The following is a 6,168-nucleotide window of genomic DNA, read 5'->3' as shown; positions in this document are numbered from 1 at the left end:
AAAAAATGTTTTAAAAAATATCGATAACGACAAAATTATAAATATGTTTCAAGATATTAGACCTCATATGGTTCACTTGTAAGAACTTTATTAGAACTATTAAAGTGATGTTTAAATATTTTAAGGCATACAATTTGATACGTCGATCCGACCCGACCCTCCACCACCACCACCACCATAACTTTTTACTCTTTCATATTTTTTTCAATTCATTTACATTAGGAACCATGTAGTTTTTGGTTCTAGATTCGCCACTGTTACTCTTTTTGTTCAAATGTTTAGATGTTCAAACTTAAATCAAAATAAATTTATTTTTATATATCTTTTCGACTTTTGATTTCTGCCACTCCGTTTACAATATCCTAGTTCCTCCCCTCCTAATAAATCAATTTTCCAAAAAAAAATTAAAGACCCAAAACTATTACCAAAAGTTCCTAATCGTGTAATTTACTTCATTCATAGGAATAAATGGTAGAATGATATTTATATTCTCTTTAACTTAATTAATGTAAGACTCCAACATCTGAGACAAAACTGGGTCGTACATAAAATAAGGTTGTGCCAAGTTTCACCACAAATTTACTAACAGAATGTGTTCTAAAAGCATATATATATTCCAAAGAAATTGTCAGCAGAGTAACAGCAACAAATCGGTAAAACCGACAACGAAATTTCAGATTTCTGTGTGATTTAAGCTAAAATCTCGTAAGCTTCAAAATTGTAATGATTCTCAGCTTTCTCATGACATTTAGTGATCGCTTAGTTGATTCACATACCTAAAAATTGTATTTATTGATGGATTTGTAAATGTATAATTCTAGGGTTTGTGCATAGCAATTAAATCCCGTTTTTCTTGATCTCACCACGTTTATTGTTGCTAAAATAACACTAGATCCATGGATGTGTCTAGGATCTGGGCAATATCCATGGTGTAAAGTTCATATCATACAAAAAATCTCATGAGAAATAATAATTTAAATTCATTTGTAGTTGAAGGTTCGGTGAAAATAGTAAGTTATGGGGTACACCACAAATTTCATCACAAGGCAGAGAAAATTTAAAAGAAGACACTGTGAGGTTCCCCATGGAGGTAAGATCTAAGTTCCAATCTTTTTTATTTTGATTAAAAATTATGAACTCATTTCCATAGAAATGTTGCTAATTAATGATAAAATAGCTATTTCAGAATATCTATTGCAACTAAACACCATTTTATACTGTTAGAAATTTTGTTTAAATTATTCGTGAATTATGTAAAATTCATGTTCTTTTTTAGATGTGACGAATATAAGATTTGGACACTAATTTATGAGAAATTAAATATCCTCCTACATTTTATTCCTACTCATCTTCCTACCATATCAAATGGTGACATGTGGAATAGATTAGTATTAATTTCATTAAATATATCATTAAATGTGACATATGTCAACATTTGATATGGTAGGAGGATGAGTAGGAATAAAATGTAGGAGGATATTTAATTTCTCCTAATTTATAACTAAACTTGGATGATCTGCCGAGTTGTTGGCATAAAGTACAGTTATTGGAAAAATACTCTATAAATCATTAAATGAAGTTGGCAGTTGTATAAATCATAAAATTTGTAGTGTTTTATAAAAGCTGAAATTATAAGTATAAATTAACCTTAGAAGTTCATGTTTGATACTTGTAGGAGTTCCACAACGCAAGATATTTGCAACGCTAGGGGCAACATTGTCTAGGTAAGTTTCATGTGAATTTTTAAGGGGACTCGTTGCGTTAAATTTATTGAACTTTAAATATTCTTACTGCTTACACCATGTTGTTGGAAATTGCATGTTTTACACTTTTAAATTGCATAAGCTTTATTTGTTGTAAATTCTCATATGTGGGATATATAATTGACACACGCGAAGTATTGCACTACTCTATGTATAGTCAATTATCTTGCTGATTCTAAATTAAATTAATATCAATTCCTCAAATTAAATTTTTTGAACTTAAGATTTTTATCATCACATTATATTAAGTACACATTATGGCAACCAATCTTTACACTTAATTTTTGTTTGCAGATTCTCGGTTTTAATGGACATTAACGATGATTTTAAAAGCGAGATTTTGTTGTGAGTCATTTTATTTTTACTTTTGTAAGCATTTTGTCTATAGATTATGTAATTAGTTATTATATGAGTGTGTGATTTTATGATTTTGTTTTTTCAGATTGACAAGATACCTTCTTGATTAATTCAGGAGATTTGGGTTCATAAGAGCCACTCATAATTTTGCCAAGAAAGCAAATATTGATCTCAAACAACGTATATATATCTTCAGTTTTTACATTATTTTTATTCTTGTTCGTCATAAAGTGATTAGGGATCTTGATTAATGTGTTCTTCATAAATCTTTATTGGTCTTTTGGGGTTGGTGTTTCCTGGACTATGAAATGTTACCTTTGTTTTCTTCTTAAATAACCAAGAAAGATCATAGACGCTTTTTTGGGTATTTTATTGAAACGGATCATCTTTTTTCTTTTTTTTTTTTGAGTAAATTACACGAATGGTCCCTATGGTTTAGGTAATTTGTGCTATTGGTCACTAACTTATTTTTTTAACTTGGAAGGTCTCTACTGTTTGTTTTTGTTAACGCGTTTGGTCATTGTCTTACCTAAAAATACTATTTTGCCCTTGATTTTTTAATTTATTTAAATAAACATACCCCAACCGCAACCGCAACCCCACCCCACCCCTCACCTTACCTTACATACCCCATCATTTTTCTCTATTTAAATAACAGTCTTTTTAGGTACGACAGGGACCAAACGTGTAACAAAAACAAACAGTAGGGACCAAACGTGCAACAAAAACAAACAGTAGGAACCTTCCGAGTTAAAAAATTAAGTTAGGGACCAAACTCAAATTACCCCAACCATAGGGACCATTCGTGTAATTTACTTATTTTTTTTCTTAGAGTTATATGATTTTATGATTCCTTTTAATTTTGGTAGCACTCGATGGAACATTGTTGAGATGTTGGGAGGCGTACTCGAATAATAGAACCAATAATGTGGATTATTGGACCTTTTTCTAGCATACAACCCTAAAAGAACTGAAAGAACACACTTCTGTGGTGATCTCTTGAAAAAACTAGTTTTTTTTCTAAAGCTTTGATTTGTGTTTCTAAAATCTCATATTTCATATGCAATCTTACATAATTGTCAGGGTAAAGCCTTAACTATTACAACACCAAATCAGCAACCCTTGGCTGTTGATCAATCATATACCAGCTTTGCAAGGTGATTTGTTGTGCATATTTGATGATAAAATTGTTGTAAAAAATTGAAGGATTTAACGATTCTTGTTGTAGTCATAACTGACAATGAGATGATATTGATTTTAATTATTCACAGATTGCATTTACCCCTTCGACAAGTTGGTGCAATGCATTCAGGTGTAAGAACATTTCTGGATAAAGGTTTGTAAAAATTAGATTTTCATTTATACTATTTTTTTTCCATCTTGTATTGCATGGTAAATGGGGCCTAAATGACTTAATGGTACTCTTAACTACATTGTGGTTGCCAATTAGAGTTTCATATATATATATATATATATATATATATATATATATATATATATATATATATATATATATATATATATATATATATATATATATATATATAAAAGTTCAGTAGAAAACCATTATTAATCAATGAACCAATCCAAAGCGTCGAAATTTATAACGATCAACGGCCAAAAGAAGGGTTGTAAACTTTAACAATGGACGCACATGCACTGGATTATAACAAAATCCACTTGCTTTTTTTTGTTTAAAATTTTTTTTAGGCCATGTTTTTTATAAAAAAAAAAACGAGTATACCGTTGTTCACGATTTTTCGTCCTCTTTCAAAAGAGATCCATGATGATATATAAAAAATGAACTTTTTTTTTTCGAAAAAACCCACTTCTTTTTCTTTGTTGAAAAGTTAATTTTTATTTTTTTATAGAAAAAAAATAACAAATATATCAAAATTCATGTTTTTTTTGTACTTTTTAAACATAGATTCATATTAATGTAAAAAAAAAAAACCTTATTTAAGTTCAAATTAATATTGTGAACCTGGTCAGATTCACATTGTGAACCTTCTCAGATTCACAGTGTCCATAATAGTAAGTAAGTTTCACAGTGTGAATTTGAAATGATCGAGCTTTTTCACATTATGAATGTTGAAAATTGAAATATTTACAGTTTAATCTACACTGACCGAGGTTTTTTTTTGTACATATAACAGTAAGTCAGATTTACAATATGAATCTGAACTGATCGACCTTTTTCACATTGTGAATGTTGAAAATTGAAATATTTACAGTTTAGATTCACAGCGTGAATCTACGCTATTCGAACTTTTTTTTTTAAGTCTGTGTTGATGTTTATTAATAGAATACAAAAAATTAATATTTTTGGTATAATTAGTTTTTTTTGATAAAAATAAACTTAAATATTGAAAAAACTAACAAAATGAAGTGGATTTTTTTTCGAAAAAAAAGTTCGTTTTCTATATATCAACAGGGATCTCGATGGAAAGATGACGAAAAATCGAGAACAACGGTATATTCGTTTTTTTTTCTTTGATAAAATATGTGACCTAAAAGAAATTTTAAACGAAAAAAAGAGGTAGTTTTTTGGTAAAGAGGTGGATTTTTTGGTATAATCTGATGTGTGTGCGTCCAATATAAAAATGTACAACTATTTCTCTGGCCGTTGATCATTATGATTTCCGACGCTCACGATTGATTCATTGGTTCCTTGTTAATTATGTATCTCTATTGAACCTTATATATATATATATATATATATATATATATATATATATATATATATATATATATATATATATATATATATATATATATATATATATATAGAGGTAGGTTCCGTTGAGATTAAAAAAAAAATAGAGATCTTGAGATTTAATCTCAGCCACGTATTTCACATCTGCCGCTCTAACCCTCCAGCGTACCGGCACGACAAGCCTGGTATAATCATAAATGATTATACAGCGTCACCCATTCCTTTTTCCTCCGCCACCATAACTGCCACCGCCACCACCACTACCACCACCTCTGACACCAACCGATCCCACCACTGTCACCTCCGTCACTTATACCATCGCCACCTCTGTCACCACCACCTCTTTGGCCACCAACTGTCATAATCATATATGATTACTCAATCTGTGAACATACATATATGTATAATCATTTATGATTAGGCATATACGTATAAACATATATGATTATACTTCTCTGCTATATAATTATTTATGATTAGGCATACTCCGCTGCTTCGGGTACGTTGGAGCGTTAGAGCGGCAAATGAGAATATATGGCTGTGGTTGAATCTCAAGATCTCTATTTTTTTTATTCTCAAGTGAACCGTCCTCTATATATATATATATATATATATATATATATATATATATATATATATATATATATATATATATATATATATATATATATATATATATATATATCATCTCGAGCATATTTGGTGTACGTTGCATATTATCATGCTACTAATGATTTATGAATTGATCATAGTATTTTTACTTTTCAGACATGATCCACCCTCATCCTGCAAAACGAATTTTATATCGGATGTGAGTCTTCTGGTTTTATACTTGATGATTTATGCATAATACTTGGTTTTATTTTTAAAGACGAGATTTTGATGCGATTCAGTATATTTTATATTTGTAAGCATATTCGTCTATAGATTATATGCAATTAATTATGTTTGTGTGATTTTCTTTTTGAAAGGCTAAAAAGATACTTTTACGATTATTACTTTGGAAGATGTGGGGGTGAATTTATTGGTGGTAATTTTGTCGAAGCAACAGAATTTGATGAAAAACAGCCGTATGGTATAAATATATTGATACATTGCATTTAATTTCATAAAGTCGTTGCTTTATTAATTTTGTTTCCGTGTGACATAAAAAGGTGATTTGGATCTAGATTAATTTTTAATATTTTATAAAATCTTTATTAGTCTTTAACTATCATCATGCTAACTCAAAGTATGTACAAAATGACAATTTATGCATAATACTTGATGTCTTAACTTCTCATCAGGAAATACAAGTTCTAACTTCAAATCAGGTAGTTCGTATTGTTAAAA

The 6,168-nt window shown here is 29.3% G+C and overlaps 2 long non-coding RNA genes across 2 annotated transcripts; both read left to right on the top strand.

The window, feature by feature from the left end:
* The first annotated feature begins 646 nt into the window (after positions 1–646).
* On the top strand, positions 647–2,399 carry LOC145109566 (uncharacterized). The gene is made up of 5 exons (XR_013709084.1): positions 647–705; positions 991–1,090; positions 1,676–1,724; positions 2,058–2,108; positions 2,206–2,399. It is a non-coding gene; the product is annotated as an uncharacterized LOC145109566 (long non-coding RNA).
* Positions 2,400–3,203: 804 nt separating this feature from the next.
* Positions 3,204–5,710, top strand: LOC145109560 (uncharacterized). The gene is made up of 3 exons (XR_013709083.1): positions 3,204–3,277; positions 3,392–3,456; positions 5,605–5,710. It is a non-coding gene; the product is annotated as an uncharacterized LOC145109560 (long non-coding RNA).
* The last annotated feature ends 458 nt before the right edge of the window (positions 5,711–6,168 follow it).

Source organism: Lactuca virosa, chromosome 1 (genome assembly GCF_052849685.1).
Source record: "Lactuca virosa cultivar CGN04683 chromosome 1, Lactuca_virosa_CGN04683_v6, whole genome shotgun sequence".
In the NCBI taxonomy this organism is placed as follows: domain Eukaryota; kingdom Viridiplantae; phylum Streptophyta; class Magnoliopsida; order Asterales; family Asteraceae; genus Lactuca; species Lactuca virosa.
The sequence above is the reverse complement of the archived record's forward strand: the minus strand, read 5'-3'. Positions and strand labels throughout refer to the sequence as shown.